We start from the raw sequence: 27,116 nt of genomic DNA, 5'->3' as shown, positions 1-27,116 counted from the left end.
GGTACTACAGTACCCATGAGCCTCAGTGCCCACTGAAATAGACACAAAATCAACCAGAGCTTTGAAAGGACCTCAAAAATCATAAAAGCTCAGTTCCTGTGGTCAGAATCAGCAGTGATAGATGCGAAAAGAAACGCGCACAGGTATCATCGACTTTAACTCTTCAAATCTCAAACTACGATACAAAGGGCACTTTGGAGGCCAGTGACTTCCTTCCACTTTTGTGTGTGACTCTTTCACCAAGACAACCAACATCATCCATAAAAGGTCCAAAATGGACACAAGCTGCAGAGTCTTTACACACTGTGGCCACTTTCAGCTGCTAAAGTTCGAAGCCCAGGTCTCCGCTTGGAACATCACACACTGTCCGATTTTGAAGCCTTGACTGAAGCTCTGTGGCCACATAAATTTGTGCTTATCCCTAAATGAGAGGAGAGACTGGAGCTTTCTTTGTTTGATTAGCTGCATCCATAAAGTATTAAAATTTACCTCATTTAAACTGGAACAAACATCTTAGATGGTATAATCAATTGTCAAGTGACTGCATTAAAAGTGCCCCAAAAGGCACAAACGCAGTCAAAGGTTCACTCAGTGGCTTCAGTTAGCAAAGGTGAAGCCTGCCAGCTGCAGCCAGCTGTGTCGACCCGCCTGGCTGAAGCCCTCACAGCGAGAAGCTTCTTCAAAGAAAAAAAATGACACACCAAAGCACTGAAGTACATCTAAAAAGAACATAAAACAAGCAGGAACACGAAAACAAAGATTAAATTAAAATGGCAATAAAAAAAAAATTTAAAAAGTATTATAAAACTATAAATAAATGCAATAGAAGGCAGTCTGCAGGTGAGTGTTTTTAAACTTGGAGCTTTGTTTTAAGCCTATAACAGCCACTGACTGCTCTGACACTTCAGGGTCAGAGGTCAGGGGAACGGGTTAAACGCTCGGAGTAAGAACGGGTGACAATGAAATATTCTGTAGAGAACGGGAAGCCTCATTTAGGTACTGAGGCACAATTTAAAAGAGTATGAAAATGTTGCCCAGAAGAGGAAGATTAGCTACAGAGACCAAAGCAGTCTTTTTGGATCAGTGTGTTCATTTCTGCTGTAATGTTGGACATTTTAACACTATGGGGATGGACTCACTCTGGGAGACAGCCTCAAGTGGACATGAGAGGAAGTGTAGTTTTACATATTTCGCAATTTTTTCTCAGCAGAGAACAAATATACATCAAACTGCTCATAAATGAAGCTCAGAGGGAAAAAAAAAAACGGTTGTGCAACAGCATCCAGGAAAACAGCAGGTCCAGGTCTTTCCGTTTCTGTTGTTTTGACCCTTGAGGAGGATTTTTGTGGAAAATTTATGCAGCACTAATGCAAAAGAGACTCTCAGAAATCAAGCTCACAAAGGGGGGAATGAACAAGGGTAATACTGTACAGATGGAGCCACGGACCAAGTCCCACTTCTCTGAGCGCTCTACGCTGATACTGTTTCATGCTCCGACAGAAAAACCAAGCGATCAGAGGGGAGTCGAATTCAGTGTCAACACAAACAAGCTCCAATCTTCACATGATTACACTACAGAAAAAAAGAAAACCGCTTTGAAAACCGTGCTGAAGTGGCATCAAGAAAAACACACCGCACTCATCAACAGCAGGCAAAAATAGGCTCAGGACTCCACGAACGCCGAGCTGCTCTGACAGGAGACACGTTTCACTTTCTGTCTCTTTCCTCTCCGTTACACCACCTCCGTCATCGGGGAATTGTTTGGAAAAATCCTGCAGTACAAATGAATTGCTGCAATATATATATATATGTATATATTTTTTTTTTTTTTTTTTTTAAATCAGTATTTCTTCATCCATCACCGACCTTTCCTCACCCTCAACCCCCCGTCTCCAGTCCCTCAGCGGGACCTCTCAGGATTCGAAAAGCCCAATTTAACCATTTTAAAAAGGCTTTTTTTTGTAACACTACTTGAAGTCAAAACACAGAAACACAAAAGCAGAACTCTGCACAAATCCAGTGTCAAGAGATGACAGGGTAAGTTGTGTGGGTGTGGTCTGACTTCCCGTGTTTGTCTTGTTGTAGCACGACTCACAAAAGCATCTTCATTGTTTGTGACCTCTCAGCAGGCCAACAGGACGCGAGCAGGACACATCTAACCGGTCAGGTCACTATTAACCTCGACTTTTATGATACAACGCACGTTTTCATTGGCTGTCGCATTTCTGTCATCAGCCTGAGAAGGTGCAGATCCATTTGGTTTCAGATCTGAAACGGGTGAGGTCATCCGCCCAATTACAGCGTACGAGAGGAGGAGGGCCAGCCGGGACCACCCGTCCTACATTCAGGACACCAATTTGGGGACAACCAGTCACTCTTCTTTCAAAAAAAAAAAAAGAAAAAAGAATCAATATATTGTTTTCTGCTCTGTCAAAGGAAGTAATGATCTCTAAAATGTTGGCTTCCTTTCACACAGACTTTAAATCTAAGGTTGCATCTGCTGGTTTTTAGCGTTCTGGCCGTCATCATCCTCCTTTTCTGAAACTAGACGAGACAAGCTTCAAACCGACTGCACGCTCCCGTTTCACAGCAGTTTGGAAAGTTGCAGCATTAATTTATCTTTGCAAACATGAATTTTTGTGCTTATGGACACAAATTTCCCCTCTTTGCTCTTTATTGAACAGCGTGCTGACTGTAACCAAAGCACAAATGATTTTTCATGATGATTTTAGGTTTCACAGCTCGTTTTATTGCGTATTTTTTACTCTAATTGTGACCACAATTTATGAAATGAACATTATGCTGATCATTAGAAAGGATTCAAGCTTCACCTTTCCTCCGCCTTTTACATAAATTCTCTGTTTTACTAAATCTTTCCAGCTCTTCATGATAGAACTTTAATAAAAATAAAAGGATCTGAACTCACTCAAGCTTTGTAGATAACATCACACAGGATGAGGGCGTTTCCTGGACACGAAGGTTAAAGTTTGAGTCCTTTCTTGTCTCAGCATCAGCATCATATATATTCTTTAAAGTGCTCGTGCTTCACAGTTTATGGAGACATGCAGTCCTGACAGACAGTGTTTGTTTAACCTGCAGGCAGTTCTTTCGAGGTTTGTGTAACGCATTTGGTTTCCACAAAAGAAATAAATTCATGAAGTTTGTAAATTCTCCTGTTAAGCTGTGAGAAAATCTATCAAACAGACATGAATTATTCAGTGATAAGAGTGTTTCTTCTTTAAATGTGTTCTCTCACACACACAGACAGCCACGTCAGTACTTCTTTAGAGAAGATATTCCCTCGTTTACTGCTCTGATGATGGTGGTGGTGGTAAAGGGGGTTAACATTTGGCCCCGAAATATCCCATACATCCTCGGTTAATGTCCGGTTTTTAATTTGGCACCCACCCATCTACTCTAAAGATATCTCTCCAGTTATTATGAAAATTGTGAAACCACAAATGGACAGAATAAGAAGAAAAAAAAAACACACACACACACCAGGAAATTAAATATTTGGGAACAAAAAGCCCATCTGTGTTCACCAAAGCAGGCAGTAAGCAGATTGTGCTTCTGGATTAATCAGAGTGGACATAAAGAGAAAAGAAGCACGCAGATACACAGTAAAAAAATCACATCTCTGATGAGAATATGTTAGAGCCTTAAATCCTTAAATCTAAATGTTGAGGATCTCTGCGTGTATTAGACGCGCTTGTAGGTGTTGTGTAAAAGCTGCCGCGCTGCCTCAGCCTCAGTCTGAAGAAGTAGAAACATTCAGCTCGATGTGCAGGTTGGGGAATCCTCCATAATGTTTACCGAGTTTACCGACTTGGCTGACGGCTGTGTTTTCTTATCCTCTAACAGAGAGGGTGATTTGACTGATGCTCGTAACAGATTGCATCACAGCAGGAGACGAACTAAAACGGTTTACGCACCGCAGCTCTCCCTAAACTGTCTAACAGTGGCAGCGCTCCACCTTGTAAATTTGGAATAGCAATTTTAGAAATTTCCCAGCAGTCTATCTCCAATTGGCCTTCACTGGGAGTGCTGTTTGATATCAGTGAAGTATCGCAGCTTTGACTGAGGACCACCTCTAAGGAGCAGAAATATGATCTCAGCTTTGTGAAACCAAACACTCGCTGCAGTTTTCAAGAAAACACCTGAGCACATTAAAAGCTCCATTCATTCATAACCCACTTAGTGCATCAAGGTTTCCTTCCCCTCATTCAGACACGGCTGCTGCTGTTAACACCCCTTCATACATGTCAAAAACGTGTGTGCCGACATGTGACCCGTGAAGGCGTTTCTGCAAATGCAAATTAACACACAGCACACAAAATATGCTGATATTTCGCCAGAAGAGGAAAGAGCCAAGTTAAAGCTCACACCTTCTCATGTGATAACAACAGTACATCACTGCTGGTAAGCTAACAACCTGCTGATCACAACTTCCAACGGTGTCACCGGAGTGAGAGGGGGTGAAACTTTTACAGTCTGAGTTTGGCTTTCACACCCGTGTTTCTGCTGTCACCAACCAGAAGCCACGAGGAGCTAATGAAGGGAATCACTCATCAGAGCCGCCCTCATTTTGTACGATTCTCTCACAGCGGCCAGCGTTCAGGCGCGTTTCACCTGGCAGAGGCGAATCCTGAATAGAAATTTGTGGTATGAGTCTGTGGTGATAAACAGCCAATCAAAAGTTGAACTGGGAAACATGGAGGGCTCTGTCTCAGGGACAGATGAAGGTCAGGGTGATTTGTAACAGCTCGCTCTAGTCTAATGTTGGCGTCTTTGCATATAACCAATGTCATCCCCACAGGACTCATAAAGCACTAAATAGCAGGTTTCCTATGAGCCAATCAGGCCTGTAGCTGAAAATACCTCATCCACATACGGTCACTTATGGTTCCAAAAAACAAACCTGGTGACACCAAAATGCTCATGCTGATACTTCAGTGGGTGAGATCACCTTGGTGGCTTCCATTCAGTCGATGGTAAAAGGATGCAGCAGCTTCCAGGTCTGAAAAGTGAAGCCAACGTGGAAGTGACGTAAACCTGCCAGCAGGGGGTGTCTCCTCTGGAAGTCTACGACAACTTTATGGGTTCAGTCTCTAGTTTCGAGTCTTGCTGAATAGAACATAAGTCCATTTTTTACACTTTGGTCAATCCACTCCACGCTCATCACACCCGGAGGCTCAGCCTCAGATCTCTATGGTGTGGATGCATCTGTGCCACAGACTGTATATAAAAGATGGATGTGACCACTGTGACATCACCCATCAGTTTGTGAGGACCTTTTATGAAGCTTCAACTTGAGCTTGTTGGCGTTGTGAAACCCGACTTGGTGAGTGAGTGCTCTGATCGAGAAACCTGAGGGACACCGCATGCCCATAAGGAATTGACTTAATTACAGAGTAGCCCCGCCTCTTTTAACTCTAATAAATTACAAAATGATCATGTTACATTCAATAGTAAACCTTTTACTGAGGTCACAAACCAAGGGAGATAGGGGCCATCTTTACACAAGTGAAAGTCTTTTTCAAACTGATCGCCCCCTGGTGGCCATCAGAAAGAATGCAGGTTAGGCACTTTGAGAAATGAACGTTTCACCCATCTTTTATAGTGTCTGAGGTCTGTGCACCCCCCCTCCCCCCTTCATCCTTCAACTCTGAAATTAATGCTTGTGTGTGGAGCGGCTACATTGTAACTGCAGTGTTTGTAGAAACACTCGATCTCTTTTTGTTTCACTGGGCATGTGCAGTTAGGGGAGGCCATAGTGAAGGCTGGAGACAGATGAACCATTTTAGATATTTAACAACAGGCTAAATGAAGTACTGAAGGCCTAAAGAAAGAAGAAAAGTACAAAGGAGCCAGACAAATGTTATGACCTAATGCCGCATTCAGCTGATATTTGTCCACGTACGGCCAAATCCTTCACCGTACGTGAAAGAAGCTCATCCAGTGATACTGTCAGCTATTTTACCATCACACTGGAAGTAGGAAATAAACTCCCTGCTGCACTTTTCAGTATAGAGATTTCTACTTTTAAACTTACATGAATTACGGACACAATCTACTTATTTTTATATTAACAGGAGAAATCTTTTATTTTGGACTTCTTTCCTCGTCTGAAACCAAACTTAAACCCTAAAAGAACATTCAAACTCTTTCACTTCCAAAATTCAGCCTCCAAATTTTCAGAAATAATGTGCCAATTTCTACCAGAATTTTAGCCGTCGGTTCCCGTGAACTCTGACAAATGTGCTTAAAAATGGAGTACTTTGTTGATCGTTAGTAGGAGGGTTAAACGCGGGTCACCAGGGTGCCTTCTTCTGCTGCAATTAGCTTGTTTCCCCGTCTTCAATTTGGACACAGCAAGCACATTTTCTTCATCCATAATTGGATTAGTTACCTTTAAAATCTCCATTTCTACTGTCACTTGAGCTTTTAAAAATGTGTAAAATGTGCACCCTCCTGACACCTCCCCCGAACAAAAAAAAAGAAAATCAATTTTGAGAATTTTTTTGTTGTTTTTTGAGGAATACCTCTTGAGTGGCACTTAACAAAATTGAACAAATGTGTTGTGGATGGATGGGTGGGTGTGATTTGGGGGGAGCTGTGAGGCAGATCTACCTTCCAGACTAAAACAGTCTAACACTCATTACTCTGAAAAACACTTGACTTCATCATGGCCTCAATTATGTGCTGCTGGATAAACTCCAGCGTTACTGAGCTGCTGCCGTCCGATGGGGGGTGTGGGGGTGTTCAAAAAAAAAAAAAAAAAAAATATCCGAAAATCCAAAAACTGTGGCAGGAAGGAGAGCAGGAGTCTCTGTGGATGTAACCATGGCCTCTTTGTATTTTCCAGGATTTCCGGGTGCCTCTGGTTTAACCTGCCGGAGCCCAACTGCTGTATCAGTGACAGAAATAAATCAATGTCAGCATATGTATTGGCCAGTATGCTAAAATAATATTTCTATTTAGATACACTGAAGATAAAGAAAGTGTGGGTAGTTTAGGAATGGTGTAGAGTTCGACTTAACGAACGCCTGGGGCCAGGAAAGAAAGCGTGTAGGGCAGGTTGTTTGCGTTTCCTCTGATTGATTTACCTGTGAGGCAGACTGGGAGAAATTAACCCTCACCACTGACTGTTTTTTTTTTTTCCTAGAGACAGTCTTTTCACATTAAAATAAAAATCACATTGGACAGATGGAGACGCTGTAACAGCTGCTAAAAGATGAGATGTTCTGCAGAAAACTCCCAGCAGAAACCTTCATGATTGCTTTGTTTCCTGTTTTAACTTCCAGCACTGAAGCTGTGATTTTTTTCCTCCAGGTTGCAACACCTGTTGTTTAGGAACAGACGGCAGTGAGTCGACTCGGGTTTACCCTCCAGAAACTGGAGCCAGACTGGGCAGAAGTCTTGAGCCACCCCTCATTTCTCTCTATTTTGCTTCCGAGTTGCCAGACTTTTGTGTAATTTTTAAAGTGCTAGCTTTAAAAATCTTTCTGAAAGTCAAAATCTTTCTTTGGACATTGGCTGCTTTTTCACTCATTTTCAGTCCAGTCCTTGTGGCTGACCAGGTTTACAGGGATGTTTGTTAAGCCTCTGAACTCCAAACACAAGGGCTGAACCAGTGTTGTCGACACGTAACAGACTTAGCAAAGAGCCAGTTTTTTGTTCCTCACAGCTTGTAACAAAACCATCATTTGTTGTCATTTCTTTAGGTGAATATATGAAAAATGCCAAAGATAACACAGTTTGACAGTATAAAATAGTATTTTTGCAACAACAAGCTGATTTCCAAAGAGCTGTTAGACGCAAAGGTGTGCCGTGTGCAGCACGTCCTTAACCCTATAAAGCCGAACATGTCGTCGGGAATACAACGTACTTCAAATGTGCCGCTGTTCATGGACTTCCAGCAACAAGTACTGTAATAACCCTATGTTGGGTGTAAAGTGCAATTTCTCCGCTTTCAGAAACTGTTTGAATTTTTCCGATAGGGCAAATGGTTGTGTAATTACGGTAATTCAAAGTATGTTTGATCAGACGTCTCAGCGGTGACGCGCTCGGCGTTAACCAGCTGTTCACGGCAGGTAAGGGCAGGTCACAGGTGCATCAGCGGCGATACACTCGGTGTTATAAGGTGAAAAAAAATCTGAGAAAACCAGACAAGAGGAGCAGAAAAGGAGACGTGTCAGTGCCTAAAAAACTATCTAGAGCAGATGAACAAGATCTGGAAGTCATGTCCTTCAGAAACAAATAAATCCAGCAGAGAGCTGACAGGACCTGAGAGCTGCATCAGCTGATCATCTACCGTTCACTGAAGCCTCATCAGAAACGTCTCAGTGGAAGGGCAGCTGTCATGAAGCCATTTTAAGGAAGGGAAACAGGGAGGAAATTGGATATTGACTTTCAGGCTTGTTAGAATTGTACAAACTGTTTTTGCCTTATATGCTGCATTTCCTTGTATGTTTGCACGCTTCCCATTTCCTGTTTTCCAAGCAAAATATACAGAAATGAGAGGCAGCTTGAGACTTTTACACAGGAATTTAATGTGCTTCAAGTTTGGAAATATTTATTCTCTCTAACAATTCAGAGGTAAACGCAATCAAAATGTGTCCCGAGTTAAATTTGCAGTTTGAGCTTTACTTCATGTTCGTCTCCTCGTGCACCTCAGGACCAAAACTCCCAGGAAGTCCTCTTCTGCACAGCTGTATGTGTTGGTAAGGCTGCCTGACAGGCAGAAACCATGATCGTGACTATTTTGGTTCGCATTTGTAATCATTATTTAAAACTATGCTGAACCTAACAGCCTCGGTGCAGATACTGTGCTTTAGGACACGTCTCCGTCCACAGAGGAGGTCACAGAACTAAGAATACAAATGAAATGATGAGGAGGAGATGGTGGGCGACACAGGGTCACGGGGCTCCGTTTGTGCCAGCAATGACAAACACGTCAGCGATAACCACATCATTACGTTCTCTTATCTCAGTAGGTTAAACTAAATGCTGCTCTTTCGCTCCTTACATCAGCACCGATGCCTACTGCATGTTTCACAGCTGGACAGAGCTGACCCTCCAGCACTGTTGACCCTCCAGCACCATTTCTGTGTTTTTTAATATTCAATTTTATCATTGCATTTGGAATTTGTTCACAGCTCTAGCGAGCTGAATTTAAGATAATGCAATGAAAAAATGTGTTTCCTCAGCAGGATGTGCAGAGTGTCTGTAGGTGTTTTTGGTTAATTATACAGGTAAAGGTCTCTGCCTCTGCGCGGTTAACCAGTGACAACGAGAGCATATCCGGACACCGATCACCGACGATGGCTGTTAAATTTCAAACAAAACAAGTTAATGTTTCTGTGTCTTTTTACATTACTGTACAGTTTCAGTACAAAGTGTGAGACTGAGTGTGGCTAATTCCTAACCCCCATAACTTAGAATGTGCCGTTTTTATACATTTTATAATATTATAAGACTAAAGACACAAAACAACAATAAAGGCACAATAAAATGCAGATAAGACAGAATTAATGAGAATAATTCTAAACCTTCATGGTTTTATTTAAGTCCTTAATTTGCTTTCACAGATGACAGGCCTTCATGGAGAACATAGATTAGATCTACGAAGTGATATTTTACTGTTAAATCACCATTCAGTGCGCTCTGAGATGCATCTCTGAAGAGCCTGTGACCTTTCATACATTCACACAAACAAATGAAACTCAGAGCTGAGCAGGCAGCATTACCACCACTTTCCCCCCCCTTTAAAAAAGAGAAACTATTCATGAACATGAGCGCAAATCTCTCCAAACAGGACCAGAGAGATGAAAAACTGTGAAAGTATGCAGAAACACCAATCAACATTTTGGAGGTATACACTCACACACCACTTTATTAGGTACACATGTTCGATTGCTCATCAATGCACATATCAAATCGTCCAATTGCATGACAGCAACTTAACACATTTAGGCCTGTAGACATGATCAAGACGACCTGCTGAGGTTCAAACTGAGCATCAGGATGAGGAAAAAAGGTGATCTGGAACAACCACGTTCAGAGTATTTGTGTGGGATTTTCCCGCACAGCCATCTCTGAGATTTACAGAGAAGGTCAGAAAAAGAGGAAATATCCAGTGAGCGGCAGCTCCCTGGGAGAAAATGCCTTGGTGAGGTCAGAGGTCGGAAGAGAATGACCAGATTGCGTTGAGCTGATAGGAAGGCAAAAGCAACTCAAATAATGACTCGTTACAACCGAGGTATGCAGAGGAGCGTCTCTGAGTGCTCAGCATGTCGAACCTTGAAGCAGATGGGCAGCAGAAGACCACACAGGGTGCCACTGCTGCCAGCTCAGAACAGGAAGCTGGAGCTATAGTTCACATAGATTGGAAAAACATTGCCTGGTCTGATGAGTCTCGATTTCTGCTGCAACATTCAGATGGTCGTGTCTGAATTTGGTGTAAACAGCATGAAAACACTGATCCATCCTGCCTTATATCCACGATGCAGGCTGCTGCTGTGTGACGGTGTGGGGGATATTTTCCCAGCATACTCTGGGCCTCTTAGTACCAAGTGTGCATCAGTTAAACTCCACAGCCTACCTGAGTATCGTTGCTGACCATGTCCACAGTGTAGCACCTTCTGATGGCTGCTTCCAGCAGGATAACTCACCACAAAACAAAGCTCAGGTCATCTTAAACTTGTTTCTTTAGCATTACAATGAGTTCACTGTAATCAGATGGCCTCCGCAGTCCCATAGAGCTCCTTTGGGATGTGCTGGAATGGGAGATTCGCTTGATGGATGCAGCCGACAAACGTGCAGCAGCTCTGTGACGCTGTCATGTCAACATGGACCAAAACCTCTGACGAACATTTCCAGCAGCTTGGTGAATAAAGGCAGTTAAACCCTGTATTAGCAAGGTGTACCGAATAAAGTGCCTGCTGAGTATATATTTAATAATAACTTTACTGACATTTTTGAAACTATTCAGTGCGCTAAATTAATGTCTCGGTGTACAAAATGTAATGTTTTTCATACAGTTTGTGTGTTTTTGTTTTACTCTTCTTCCATAAAAATGACTGAAAACCATAATTAAACATTTTAAAATATCTGTCACAGAGAAAGGAAACCGTGTAGGTATGATAAACACTAACAGACCCATTAAAAAAGGATTCGTGTATAAACTACAATTGATCCTTTTAGTCAATAAAAATATGCATAACATTTTGAAATGAACTTTTTCTTAGAGCACACTTCCAGAAATCCAGGATCTAGACAACAATTTGCAGAAGAAGAACGGGTGGGGGGGTGGATCTGATTTCAGATGACACATTTCTCAACTCCGAACACCCACAACCACAAAACATTTCACAGCAGAGGGAGAAAGGAGAGAGAGAGAGGAAAAAAAACAACCTAAAAGTTAAAAACTTAACACCCAAGACCTCAGAGGAAGAGCTGAAATCACACACAACCGCCGAGTTAAACAAGTGAATCATCAACAAGTGAAATGTCTCCTGCTACAAGCAGCTCTGGCGCAGGTGTGTTGGTGGAAAACGCACAAAAAATATATGTGAAAGTGAATAAATGGAGTGTTTTGGTGGTGAAGTTCAGCAGCAGCAGCGAGGCTACAGTTTCATACAACAGCTCAGTGAAAGAGGCGAGCAGCAATCTGCCCGGCCACACTGGCTGCCCACACACACCTCCTCCACAGGTGTGTGTGGATATTTTAGGGTGAGTCATTCTCTCCCACGTAGTCGATACCTCCAGCAGCGGTTGTGGAAATCCCATCAGCCCTCGCGCTGTACCTGCACCGCTCCTCACACTCCCTTTCCCGCCGCTGGTTCCTCCTCGCTTCCTGCAACAAACGCCGCCGCCGCAGCTCAGACATTTCAGAATAGCGTGCAGCATTTGGAGGTAACAGATGGCGATTTTATGAACAACAGTATGATCAGAGAGTGACACAACATTAGGGCATCACATTAATCATGCAGCCTTTGTTTTCCACAATTAATAAACAGACATACCAGGAACGTTCAAACATTTAGATGCTGCTGTACTGATGATGTGATGTGCTGTTAAATATTTTGATCCTTCGCATAATTAAGACTAATGATCTCGCCGACAATCGGCATCAAAATAGCACCACGCAATAACGGTGCAGCCATACATACGTCTCAGTGGTGATAAAGGCCCTTCATTATGAAATTATACAGTGGGTTCTTAATGAGGTTTCGGTGCCGGAGGGTCTTGAAAACAAGTGAGGAAAGTCTCGGTGCAAGTAAGACGAGGAGGGGAAAATAAACCCACCAGATTATCAGGTGCAGAGCCGCTTCTGCAACCCCAGCAACGTGCCATTTGGTGGATGCTTTCATTCGAGCTGCTTCACAGCACCTTGGATGCAAATATTTTTAGCCGGGATGACCCATGTGCAAACTGCACCCATCACCCTGGCAGTGTTAGCACGGTGCTCCACCCCCTGAGCTTCACACAGACCATTCAACAAAGCAGAAGGGGCCGAGAAAACAAACCTTCCCGAGCACCCGGTGGGGCTGGCACCGGCCCGCAGGCTGGCTGCAGCCCAGGAAAATGCTGAAAAAAGCTGACTGGACAGCAGCCAAGCGCTGGTAAATTTTGGCTTCAGTTGGTCAGGTTTTCTGCACTAGCAGCTCCTCAGACTGGTGACTGATTTGGTGCTCAAGCAGAAATATCTAATGCATATGGAAACGGTAAAAGTTGCTGAAGGGTTCAGAGATGCATATGTTGGAAAAGTATGAATATTTTAAACACTGTGTTGCTGTAGAAAGCACTCAAGCTTCAAAATGCACAGCCCACAGGTTTGAGTTCTCTCAGAAATCACAGGTTTCGGTGTTTGTGTGAGTCCAGCAGACATGAAAATCATTGTTAGTGGTTCTCTTTGAACACCTGTTATGGTCAGGTACCACCACATAACCCTAAATGAATAAATGCTGAAAAATGAAGCCATGGCACAAGTACCAAAATCTGTAGTTCCTCTAATGACCACTCGAGGCTCCAGCAGTGAGTCAGTCCCTATAGACTCCCATGTTAAAATAAGCATGTTTACAGCCTGCTACAAAACTCTGTTTCGGTCTCCATAACTAATCTGCTTCTTCATAACAACTGTACAGGAGATGAATAATTCATAACATCTGGATTTTTATTTAGGCCTAACATTAGGGATGACGTCGCTCTGACAGATGTGACCTCTGAAGCGCTGCAAAATGCGCTGTTGGTGCATTTTGGAGCATTTTTAATGAAATGATCTGGCAAAGAAGCCTGCGCTCTAGCTTCAAGTGTTAAGTGACACATCTTACTGTACTAACAAGTATCAGGCGATAACGGTGTCCTCCGGCCTCTCGTCTAAATATGGTCACTTCTGGCTCATAAAAATACAACATGGATGTAACTACAGAAGCAGCGACCCTGCATGATTCTGACCACAGTACCAAGCAAACCTCGCAGCATGCTCTGCAAATATTTTTTCCAACTAGAGCTCCTCCTGAACTTCAGCAGACACTAAGAGTGGCGTTTCTTCAGACAACGGTTTGGTTCTAACTGGCTTCTGGTTCCTGCTGTGGATCAGTATTTTAGGTTCCAGTTCTAGCTTTGGTTCTCTGTTGATGAAAAAGCCCTGTGAGTGCAGGAAGCAAGTGATGTTGAGGCAGTTGGTGTGTTTCTTCTTTCAGCATCTTGGGATTTTTAGGCAACAAACTATTGATTAAAAGATGTCAAAGGTACCAGAGTTCCTTCTCTGAGGAACCAGAATACCTATACAAAATCTCGTAGTAATTTGTCCAACTGCAAATCGGGTTAAAATGTCAAATTGTCTCTGATTTATGAGGATTAGGGTCAGCAAGTCTCTGGGGGCAATGAAAGTTTCTAAAGGTTTCGGGTGTTGCCATCAGACATCCAAGACTTGCTGTTCCTGTTCTGCCAGTCACTGCCACCCATCCATCCACGGGGTGGTGGTTGGGCTGGAGCCTATCCAAGCTGTCAAAGGGTGAGACGTGCCGTACCCCACGTCTCACCCTTTGACAGCTTGGATAGGCTCCAGCCTATCTGTCGCCTGTCTGTGTTAGCGCTGCAATAGACTAACAGCCACTGACTACATTAACACAACACGCATGTCTTTGGACTGTCGGAGGGAGCTGGAGTACCCACAGAAAACCCAGCAGTCACAGGGAGAACATGCAAAGAAAGGCCAGCTGCTGGATTTGAACCCAGGACCTTCTTGCTGTGAGGGGATGGTGCAAACCGCCACACCACTGTGCTGCCTAAAAACATTAAGATGATAGTAGGTGGTTTTGAAACGAAATATTGGCCAGTGCTGTCCCTCCGTTGGTCACCACGTGTACTCTGCAACTGCACACAACGTGATTGGTCAGAAGAACTCCGACTACACCAGAAATCTTCTGGTACCAAAAAACATTTTAATTTCATGCAGATTTTTCATATTTGTTGTCTTTAGGCTTCTGCAGACATTGGAGTTTAAACTAAGGTGGGGGACACTGTATCTGTCTCAAACATCAACATGTTTGAGACAGATCATGTTGCAGCAACCACCAGCATCACTTCACTTTCAGTGGACACAGAAGCTCAGGCTGTTCTTCATGTTTCTCATATCCAAGCACGACGCTGATTACGGCGCAGTTATTCCACAGGTCAGCTCACAACAACTAACACAGCTGTGGCAAGCTCATCCACACTTCTTCGCCACTTCTGACACAATTTTCCACGTCTTTCTTTTCCTAATTGCCTGAATTTTTCCACCCAAATGTGGAGAAAGCAATTATTGAGCACGGCAACAGACCTGACTGAAACAGGCTGGAGATGAAAAGCAGTTTGTAAGCATGTCAGAAGGGTCACAGAAGAATGAGACAACTGGACAGAAAAACAAAACGTGAACAGCAGCAGCTTCTCCACGTCAGACAGCTTCCATACGATACCGTCACATTTCCACAGCTTCGGAGCTCCACCAGCTGTGCTGAACTTCCTGTCATACATACACATTTAACAGTAAAGAGATCACAGTTTTATGCAGCGAGGCTCACGGGATTGCTTTGACTTTACCCAGCTCAGATTTTTAGGTTAGAATAACATAACCCTACATGCGCTGTAACTCAAATCTGTGTGTCGTTTCCACTGAAAGCACTCCCTTTATGACTTTATTTAAATATTTATTGTTCCTTCTGACAGCTTTTTCTCTACTTCATCACAATTCATGACGCCAGCGTCTTTGGTCCTTTCAGAAAGGAGCAGGAGGTGACCGAAGCACAGACGTGACTCTCATGGTTTTAATTCCACTCAGGGACACAAAACTGTTTCCACTGTTTAACCTTTTTCATATGAGAATAAAAGGCAGATTTCTGGGAAACTGTATGACTGTTGCAATGCACGCTGGGAGGTGTATACAAATCATATAACAGCGTGTCTAAATAACTCAATCTGATGAATCCAGGTTATGATCCACTGGACATTTAGTGAAGTCATGATTTTAAGTTCTGAAAGTGATCATTTAAACTTAAAACAAGCTCAAACACAAACATGGAGTTAATAATGGAGGAGACCTTATGTAATATAAGTTATTATGAAACTGTAGAGTACAAAGGACAAATCTGTAATAAGCCACAGATGAAGAAGCTGGTTTAAACCGGTGAGGTCTGAGGACAGCAGCTCTGCTGCACTAAGCCTGTTTTTTGATTTTGAGATAGTCAGAATGCAAACTTTTATTCTGCAACAGCCAAAACCTGGAACAACAATCTTCAAAAATTAAAAAATAAAATAAGTAAATAAATAAATCACATATTCTGATAGCAGGGATTCGGGGTTATGATTAAGGTACTTTTAATCAGTGGGTACTGTGACCTCACAGGGAGAATTTATTGGCACAATCACATTTTTTTCTTTAAGTACTCATTTTTATAATTGTTATTCATGAGGCACATCTAAGGCTCTCCTGGATACCATTTCTGAGTCTGTGAGAGCTAACTGCGAGTATCTGAAGCCTCGACCAGCCAGGGTTGAGGAGCGGCTGAGCGATGTTACCGAGAGCCTCGTTTAACTTAATGTTAACCCAGAAATTTTAAAGCGGGCAGACACGCCGCGCTCCAAGAACCCTCAGCTGGAAGCTGTGGGAGAATTTTCTAACCGCTTCCATAGGTTAAAAACTTATTTCAGAGCAAACTTTTTATCTGATGTGCCTGGTTATTCTGCATATGCAGTTTAACCAGAATGTTATTGTATTCATCTACATGAAGTCTGGAAGGGCAGCTGGTAAAAACACAGACTGTGTAAGATATCACAGCTCCATCGTTAGGACACAGACTCTGTTATTCCATCCATCCATCTTCTGCTTATCCTTTTCTCAGGGAAAGCCTCCTTCCATCCATGCTCTGAGGATCTTCCAGATATGATGACGCTATTTTCCAGAGAATTGATTGGTCAGTACCTGCTGATCTCAAATCTAGAACATAACCTGCTCTGGAACAGGGTAGGCCTGCAGCACGGTGCAGCTTGGTGATGCTGCACCGTGCACCTTCAACCTGAAGTTACATGCATGAGCCCAAATCATGCTTTGCAGTGCAGCAACGCTTCTAGAAGGATTTGGTTTGTGGATGGTAGCTGCATGACGGCAGCGCTGCTACTGTTTGATATTTGCCACGTGTGTTTTTGGAGATTTTAACATTTTTCCACACGGCAGTTTCATCATCCTGTTTGCTTCGATGCAACTCATAAGCCTGTCACAGTGTCTGTAGCATCCGAATAAAGATTAAATGTCTTAGCATGAGTTAGTGCCATGTCCTTGTACTAAATCTACATTTACGGGCAGTTCAGGCTCTTTGTTGAATTAAAAAACAAAGCACCTGAATACAGATTTGGACGCCGGCTTCCGTGGCCACGCCCAACACATATCATGAGTTATCCTGTACCCTGGTTATGCCTCTAACACATACCCTGTAGACCCACAAAGGACCACCATGATGGCTCCAGATGTGGTGAGCCAAACTTTAAGCAGAGCCTTGACTGAAGCAAGCTTTGTTGAAAAGTTTCCCAAATACGTGCTGTCCCAAATTACACAACCATCTGACGCAGCGGCGGCAGCGGGTCTCTGCAGCAGCTCGGACTACAAAGTGGGTTTAGCTGAGAGCCGCGGGGGCACCAGAGGCAGTGGACGCTGCCATGTTTAAACTGTTACAGCATGAACCTGCTGAACCGAGCATGCTGGTTCCAGCTGAGGAGGAAATCTACACCGGCGCACACACAAAAAAACACACAAAAACACTCGGACCTGATTGAAAAACCAGCTCAGACTCTCCCTTTTCCTTCGTTGTATTTACAGCGTCTCATCCCCTCCGTCCTGCTGCTCTTTTTTCTCCTTTGCACATATCAAATCTCCTTCCTTCTTATTTTGTTCTTTCTACTCTCAAATATCATTTCTTCCCTCCTCCACTCTTCTCCCTCAAACCATTTCTTCCTCACTTTTTAACTCCAGAGAGGCGATCCTGCAGAAAACAGGACCTCTGTTTTGAATTTTGGAAATTAAATGTCACATCTTTTCAAAGTGCCCCTCTGACTTTTTCCTCTTTCAGTACAAAAAGGTGTCTCGGCCTTCTCATCCAAAAAATCTCTCTGCTCTCCAGGAGGTACTCTCCAGTCCTTGTCCATTATTCGCCCCCTCCATCTTTTCTCTTCACCTTTTTCTTTTATACACTCCACATTATCAGCTGCCTTTACAGAATGATTTCCACATGCTGCTTTTAAATCAACACAGCAAATTAAAGCCTGTAAATTATACATGAGCGGAATGAGAAAGCAGGGAATTGATTAGTAAGTGATGCAGGAGAAGAAGAAGAAGAATAAACACATTTTACAGTAAAATCTCCCAACACAAAGTGACACAGTTAGACCTGCACAGACTGCAGTGAGGACAAGTAAATGCCTCTTGAGGCCTTGAATTCTGCCAAAATGTGTTTATCACGCTCTTCTTTTACTGTCTGAAGGACACAAGAGAGACAATAAGAGCCCAGCGATGTGAGGCTGAGTTTGATTTCTCTTCCCGATGGGTGAGAGGGGACCACACCCGACACCGGAGGATGATTTCTGTTAAAAATAAAAAATTGAGCCAACACCAGAGGAGGCTGAGCCGGTGAGGACGAGATGATCGTTTCCTTTTCTGGCACCAGTTTGTTTTCTTTTTTTCCCTCCAACGAAGCAAACGCTTTACTTTCAGATTTACAGTCTCTGCAGAGGTTTTCACCTTTTTCTTATCTCCCAAAAAAATCTACTTCCCCCATTTAACGCCACCTCTTCCTATAATGATGGAATGAAAATGCAAAAATTGAAAAGAAAAAGAAATGCATAAACATTTCAGTAATTACGCTTTGTCTATTTCAACACCCGTCAAGCTTGGTGGATGCGTTTTTGGTGACCCGGGTGACTCAAGCGCCCAGTCTGAGACCACTTGGATGACTTGTTCTCATATTTTTGGCTAAGAGCTCTTCTCTGTTAGAGAGTCTGCTGCCTGCAAACATACGTTCGATGATATTAAGCTTACTACACCGAACTCAAACTTTATTCTTTGTGAGTTTGGTCAAATTTGCCTGAAAAACCCTTCCTGATGGCTTTGGTGCACATTTGGGACTCAGGACATCTTCATGACTGTGAGTCACAGAGCATTGTGTTTTTAACTATTCGGTACCACCATATCCTACAAAATCCTAAAACTAAAAATTAACATTTTCAAATAATAAAATCAAAACTAAGATGAGGAAATTAAACTAAACTGGAATAAAAAAGTAAATTAAAAAGAAAATTAATTAGATAATACAAAACTGTAATAGCTCTGCCAGCAGGAGAAAACGTTGCTGTTTACAATTCCAGGAAGAAAAATACTGCTGTAATTTTATTAATTTAAGGACTATAAATTATGCTAAGGATCAATCAAAGCTTTAAAATTCAGGCTTCTGTTTTTTCTCAGTGCTGCTCAGGTCTGGTCAGACTTTGAGGCTCTGTTTGAATCTGACAGGTCACCAAATTAATGCAGCTGCAGGATTTGTGGTTAATTTGTGACGCTGTATCACATTTTATTGAAATCAAGTTTTATTTTACACAGGTGTGAGAACTGAGCACGAGGTCAAAACCAGGTCTCGCCTGATGTAAGGGTAAATGATCCACACCTTCAGAGAAAAAGATAACTTCAGACTTTATATATTAACTTTTTATAGGCAACAGGTTATCTAAGACCTAAAAGATGTTCAACTTACTGTTAATGTAAAACAGAGAAGATCAGCGAGAAGTTCAAATTAAGTAATTAGCTGCTTATGCAACTTCAGCCCATGAGAAGATCATCTGATACCAACAGAAAGTCTCCAAGAAAGCCCAAATTCAAGCACGCTTATAGCTGTTAGTGTTTAAAAAAAACGATGTGCACATAGCATGAAGGCTAAAACACCAGGACCCAACATGTTGTAATTGAGCGAGTTCGAATGAAAGAGTGGGCGCAAATGTAATCCACTACATATTTCTGTTAAATGGACCAAAACGAGGTTCTGAGGCCACATTTTCCACAGAAGAACACAACACTATTTTCACCTGAAGGTCAAACCTTTGATAACCAACAGGTTTCTGTCCACAAATCTAGAACCAAGCTGCAAAAACAAGTTTAACTCTTTTATACAGCACCAGTTATGGCAACAGTCACCTCAGGCTTTGTAATTTGGACCAAAGAGTGTCACATGGTGCAAAGCACCACTAAAAGTTAGCTTTATAAAACATCTGCCTGCGCTTCGTTCTTGATGTGACCGTTCCTCAGTACAACTACTTTGGATGAAAGCAGAACTTCTTCTGGATCACATATTCATGAGCTGGAGCCCGTGGTTTAAACAATACAATACAATCACATCCCGAGAGACCTCCATCAAACGCTGCTGTTAAATTTAACGCTGCTGTTAAACTGCAGATTAAAATCAAACCGAACTTGACAGAAACTGGCAAAAAGAAACAAAAGCAGCTAGAGTTTCAACACTTCACATGGCTGCACTTGGCACCAGAGCACCAGAACATTTGGCTAACCTCACACTGGTGCTTCAGAAAAGATGAAACTCTGACAAAAAAGGCGAGCATTCATTCACACACACACACACACACACACACACACACACACACACACACACACACACACACACACACACACACACACACACACACACAAACACCATCACCACCAACTAGGTTATAAACTAACCAATGAAATTTACATTTGAAGCAGTGCTACATGAGGCCATCCTGTTTAATTAATAAACCTATGCACTGAACCATGCAGGTTACACAACTTCCTTTAAATCACACCACAAAACCGTGTGGAGAGCTCATAGATAAACGCAGAAAAGTGCAAACATGTGCATCTTAGCCAGCAGAGTGTACAAAGAGAGAAAGAGAGACACCTTCACCAGGTGCATGTGTGGATTTATGAATTTCACACAAAGTGGGACTGTTAGGGCACAATTTACTGTTTAATCAACAAATACTGACTAAAAGAGTTTAAAACCTTCTAAAATGTACTAAAAGTATTTACAAGAACATGAACAAGGAACAGATATGATCACGTGTCCAAGATCTCTATAGATTGTGCAGCTAAGATATCAACTGAAGTTGAAATACAAACAGGCTGCACACTTGTGTAATTCTACTCTGAACCACAAGTATTTTAGTAGCTAGAGGAACACAGAGAAGCTGAACAGCAAACAGAGAAGAATGAGATGACTGTTGAGGCGACAGCTACACTGAGAGGTTTTGGTAAAACACCTCGACTGAAAGTTTTATGGCACACATACCTTTAAAGCTAACTTCACAAACTGAAGAACAAACTCTTTTGGTCATGAAGAAACAAACATCCTCAGTAATGCTAGTTATGCTCTAATGACATCAGAATTTACACTTGGATGAGCATCCAGCACTTTAGCAGTTCATGCATAACAGATCAGATGAATAAGACAGCAGCAACAAATGTTATAATTCACCTCAGAAACTTGAGATTTATCTTCCCAAATGGACCGCAGTTGGGATAAAACTGTTCAGCCCTCACTGAGAATGGACAGATGTCAGAAGACAGGCTGCTAGATGCTTGGATGACCAACTGACCTCTCCAAAAATGTTGGATCAGATATCAAAACTGGCACCATCCGAATAAAGTGACCTCACTACAAAGCTACCTGAGCAAGCCTGAAGAAGTAACAGGAGGAGGTACGCTGTGGTCCCTGGGTATGAAAGGCATCCTGAGATATGAGCTTTGATTGTGAGCTGTAGTGGCAGGGTGGCTTCACGGGAACATAAAAAGCTGGTACTCACTGCACTTCCTCTGAAGGGAGGGGCTTCAGTCGAGGGGCTCTTCCTAAGGCTCCACTTCCTCCTCCAACTCTGTTCTCCTCTCTCTCTTCCTCTTTATCTTCTGGATGCTCCTCAGGCCTGCAGCACTCTGGGTAATCTCCTGTGGGATCTGAAAGAGGAGCAAGACATCAGCAATGTGTGAGAGAAAACTAAAGATGGATCATATCTACATCACAAGTGTGCACGCATGTGTGTGTGTCTGTGTAGGTCTGTGTTAGGACAGCAGATGCAAACAGATCATGTTGGGGTGTTGATGATTGTGAGTGTGATAGCAGGTGTTCCTGTGTGTTGTGTAATTGTGTGTTTGTGTGTGGTCTGAACCCAACAAGGCCTTAAAAACTGCACCACAACTTGGCCCAATAAAGGAGGCAGTGGGTTACCGTGGTAACGTGACAAAACCAAGAAGAGAGGAAGCAACAGAGCGAGAGCGAGAGAAGAGTACAGAAACTCAGAGGAGAGATCAAGAGGAGCAAGCTGTGCTCCGAGAAAAGAAGCAAACACAAAGCTGCAGTTCCTCCAATGTCCACCGGAGGCTCCAGCAGTGAGTCGGTCCCGTACATTCCCACGTTAAAATAAACATGCTTACAGTGTTCTATTAAAAAAAATAACGTAGACAATGTATAAACATATAAAACAGAATGCCTTTATTTGGCTGTATGGGCAGGGTTCTAGCCAGAAAAAAATTTCAGCCTAGTGCGCATGTATTGGGGATGGGAGCTAATTAGCATTAGCTTGCCTATGCTAAATGCTGTGCTAGCTTGCTAATTCAGTGACGGTGAACAGTTTGGTAATATTATGTATGTAATATTCTGTGATAATGGTTGGGCCTACTGGTCATTGAAGGCACCTGAACCTGATTGGAACATGTGACTTGATGGCAATAATGGAGTGTGAATCCCTCTAATTTACCTACATCTTTTTGTTAATAAACATTCCTTAAACAACACTTCAGTGTGTTATCCTTGTGACTCTACGACGACAAGAAACAACACAAGCTCCTGGGATTTTATGTTTAATAGGAAGCCCAAAAATTGGTTTCACACTGGTTGCCATTTTGACCCGCAAAATCAAGCATGAACGGGAGCATCGCAAGATCGTGCATGCACATTATGAGTGATGCTGGCCATAACTGGTGGTAGATTGCAAATTGCGGTGAAATAATACTATAGTGCAGTGATCTAGCAGGAGAAAAAAATAAATAAATCAAGTCTGGGATTGGCGACAGGATGGCGTGCGCGGAGTGTGCGGGGTGCGTGCCTGCTTGCTAATTGCAGTGATAGCATAGTTCCAATAGCAACCCGGTGAAATTCTCAACCCGGCGATCAACCGCTGGCTAGAACCCTGATGGGTGTCCTTCGTTTCTCTATCAGATCCATTTCTCACTCATTTCGTTCAGTTTAAAAACTATCAAGCTGTTGTTGCAATCAGGATATCACTAACCAATCGATGGTTACATGTATAGCCACTAGGGGGTGTTTCTGCCTCCATTAAACATCTAAAAATTAAATTAAATAGAAACGGCTGTGACACAGCCCACAGGTGATACTACCTTCCTCACCTGCAGTGCTGCTGCACTGTGCTCTGCAGATGACTGTTCAACCACACAAAAGCACTGAGGGAAAGCCCCAGCTTGTGTATTTTAATGAGGCCACTGCATTGTTACGGCAGGGTCATGGCAAAAAACATTAACCCTGGTTTAGCTTTGCGGCAGTGGTTGGTCAAACGAGACACCCAGCAGTGCCACATGAGGGAAATGAGGAAGTTTGTGGCAAACTTCCTGTCAAAAAGAGGTTCTTCTTAGCTAAACATATCACAAATTATGCCAGGACCAGGACCGGCTCGAGCCTCGATACGGGACTGTAGTGCCAATCAGCCCTGCCAGCTTGTGCATGATTACTGAAATCCACATTTTAAGAAGCCATTCAGCACCAGCAGGAAATGAAGTTATTTTTTTTTTTTGGTTTGCCATTAGCATCCATACGCATGAACTCGGTGCAACTGAGAGGGAAAAATGAGAGAAAGAATGAGAAAAATGAGACATAAAGAAGGTTATCTGAATGCCTGGAAAATGTGAGCGCCTCACAAAAAAGGGAGATCTGTTTAATACGTTTATCTCATCAGAGCCAATCATCTTCATTGAACACTGGCTGAAATCTGACTACACACCATGACATAAATGCCTCCGACGTGCCTCAGCATGGTATGGCTGTGCAAGTGTGTGTGAGTGCAGTTGTTTGCAGCTGAACAGTTTGCTGTCCTTGGGGTGTGTGTGTGTGTGTGTGCGCCACCTTTGTATATGCATTATTTTAGTGCTGTGCTCAGGTTTAAATTAACTTCACTGAATCCTCATCTTTAACTTATCCCGAAGGCAAAGTCTCACTTTAGAGGACGCACAGCAGTTAAAGAGCAGCCAACCTTCACTACAGGCTGCACTCAGCAGTTTTTCTGCTGCGTGGATCAATGCACTAAAAAACCCTTACTCATATAGAAAAAACAAACAAACTGAAAAACAGAAAAACAACAAGTTTGTTTTGAAAGGTTCACGGTGTGAATCTGTTCCTGTGAAACTGTAGAATCTACTCAAAATCAGTCAGATTGGGAGCTGCTGCGAGGGCGCCCACAGGTTTGTGGAGTGTCATTTTGAAGCCTTTATATTAGCATTTTAGCCACTGTCACATTGGCCTCCTGCAGCCAGAAGTGACCATGTTCGGATGAGAGGTTGGAGGGCCAAGATTTCCGCTAATGTCAGATAGGTTAGCTGCATCCATCCATCTATTTTCTGCCACTTATCTGGAGCAGAGGTCTAAGCAGAGATGCCCAGACTTCTCTCCCTCGCCAGCTCCTCAAGCTCTTCTGACAGGACACACAAGGCATTCCCAAGCCAGTTGAGAGTTATAATCTTTCTGCCGTGTCCTGGGTCTCCTCTGGGTCTCCTCCCTGTAGGACATGCCTGACCAGCATCACCTGGGTGGTGGCCTAGTCAGATGCATGAATCACCTCAGCTGACTCCTTTCGATGCAGAGGAGTAGCGGCTCTACTCTGAGCCACCCAGACCGCCCCAACGTCCAAGCTCCTCACCCCATCTCTGAGGCCTACCCAAAACTGGAGCACAGACTTCTTGGTTTGTACAATTAACTCCACAGCAAGCCACAGTATTTGGCATAAAATTGGATAACTGTATAAATGCTCCAAGACACAAACACCAAAAACACAGTCCAGAGGTCCAGTTCAAAGACTCAAATTAGAAGAGCTTAGGCCTACCAGGCAGGAACTATGCCCCTAATACCGCACAACTTCACATCTTTATACACCTTTCACATTTGGTGTGTGTCCTCTGTTGTTTTTTTTTTAGATGAATTATCACTTATTGAGTGTTTAATAGCATTTACAGCAGTCACTTCACCCATCTCTCCTCTGCTTGGTACGCGTGGTGAAACAGAGAGCAGAGGAGAGGACCCCAAATAAACGAGTGCGACAATAAATGATGGGAAAAATCTGACTTTCAAACGGAGCAGAAATGAAACGAGGGCTCAGGACACCTGCACTAGACTGCAGCCATTCCCAGCTGACAGTCAAGTTTATCTGATTTAAAATTATGTTTGTTTCAGGAGTTTGACCTTTATAAACTTTTTGCCTGTTCTCTGCATACCAAAAGAGTACAAAAAAATCTGACTCATCTTTTATATGATCATTATTTATTCACTTCCATCCTGGTCAGTGATTAGCATCTAAACATTATGAAGCTCCTTTAAGAGGGAATCACCAGCAGCATTTTCCCCAGAATGTGATGAGTGCCTGTGCAATGTGTGTGTGTGGGTTGCTAAAGCTCTGCGAATGAGTGGATGAGATCAGAGGACTGCAGCACAACAGGGAGACACACATACTCACAAAGACAGTGAGAGACAACAACAGGTCTTTTCCACAGTCTGGATCCCCCTGAGGACTGACCTCATCCTCCATCCATCACCAACCTGATACTAAGCAGCTCTGCTCTGGGCTTGTTTGTGTGTGTGTGTGTGTGTGTGTGTGTGTGTGTGTGTGTGTGTGTGTGTGTGTGTGTGTGTGTGTGTGTGTGTGTGTACTCTCCCGGCACCTCTCAGTGATGCTGAGGCTCAACAGGCGGTCATCACCACGCTACTTGTGTCGCTATTTATCATTTTCTGTACAAATGAATGGGCTGTTTTGGTTGACTGAAACATGTGCAGTTATAGATGGCAATGGTCTATAAGGGGAACAGTTTGTTCAATTCTAACAAGCTTGAAAGTCAGTGTTTGGTATGACCGCCTTTACTCTTGGGCACAGCCCAAGATCTCCAACACTACTGGCTGAAATGCAGCCTAAACTATGACAGAGCCTCCTCCCTGTTTTACAGATGGCTGCAGACACTCACTGTAAGACCTCTCCTGACCTTCTCTGTACATACTGATGAAGATTTGAACCAGAAACTTCTCATTTGGATTCAAAGCTCCATCAGACCTGTTGCAACTGATTTTCAGTCCAGTTCTTGTGTAACGTGGCAGACCTCAGCCTTTTCTCCCCGTTTGCCTTCCTTAAGAATGGGTCCTGACAGCCGCCCTTCCACTGAGACCATTTCTGTTGAGGCTTCAGTGAACAGGAGATGGATCAGCTGAAGCTCCAGATGCATCTCTCAGATCCTGTGTCAGCTCTTGGATGAAACTTCTTTTGTGCGACTCTTGTCTAGTTTTCTCAGATTTTTTTAAGGACACATTGCACACCGTGCTGAGAGATGCCAAGTTTTCAGCTAACAACTCTTTGGGAATCAATACTATTTTATGTCTGTCAGTCTGTGTTATCTTTGGCATTTTTAATAGTCAACTAAAGAAATAAGAACACATAATGTGTTTTTCATGACAGGCTGCTAGTAACAGAGTGCGTAAAGATAAATAAAAAATTTAAAACTGGCAAGTTGTCATGTGTAGAGACAGTTCTGGTTCATCCTTTAAGCTAGGAGCCTTTTCTATACTTGAATGGTTCATAGGTCAGTGTGCAGTGGCTTAAGAAACAAACTCCTCTGAAAATGGTCAGGTACAAGGACCAGACTGAAATTGAGTGAAAAAGCAGCCAATGTCCAAAGAAAAACATTGAAGCACCTTCAGCAAGCTAGTGAACTATTGCTCAAGAGCACTTTAAAAATTACAAGAAAGTCTGGCTCTGTGGAAGCAGAATCTAAAGAAATGAGGGCTGACTCAGGACTTCTGCACAGTATTGTAAATGTATAAACAATTTTTTTTAACACGTCATTTAAATTTGTTGCAAATGTGCTGTTTGAATAACGTCCACTGATGTACTTTACATAATATGTCTGGTGTCTCCTGTTGTCTCTGGTTCTCCCAGTTTATTTATTTAGATGCATGAACTTAAAGCAGAAAACCAACACCTGAAAAGCTCAAAGCACACCAGTAATCCACTGGAAAGTGTCTCAGTTGGTTCAGAAACTCCACTACGGGGCGACTCCACGTCAAAGAAACGGCAGTTTAAGAGTCGCACACAGGTCCTTGTGTTAAACTGAGTCTTGGAGCACATTACATCTGAAACCTGTCCATATGTACTCCACTGTGCCATTCAGGTAGCTTCCCTCAGATGTCCAGTTGTCCCTGCTCTCTGTCAGTAGATGATCTATGTTAGTATAAAAGTGTCAAGTCACAGAGACAAATTCCCCTACATGCTGCACTTCCTGCTGCTGTGAC

The 27,116-nt window shown here is 42.9% G+C and overlaps 1 protein-coding gene across 1 annotated transcript in view; it reads right to left on the bottom strand.

The window, feature by feature from the left end:
• Positions 1–27,116, bottom strand: part of LOC115788355 (zinc fingers and homeoboxes protein 2-like) — a 147,286-nt gene that overhangs the window by 82,120 nt on the left and 38,050 nt on the right. The window contains 1 exon segment of the mRNA XM_030741338.1: positions 21,370–21,517. The gene's annotated coding sequence lies outside the window, so the exon portion shown is untranslated.

This window comes from Archocentrus centrarchus, chromosome 11 (assembly GCF_007364275.1).
Source record: "Archocentrus centrarchus isolate MPI-CPG fArcCen1 chromosome 11, fArcCen1, whole genome shotgun sequence".
NCBI classification, from domain to species: Eukaryota; Metazoa; Chordata; class Actinopteri; order Cichliformes; family Cichlidae; genus Archocentrus; species Archocentrus centrarchus.
This window is presented reverse-complemented; position numbering and strand designations above follow the sequence as displayed.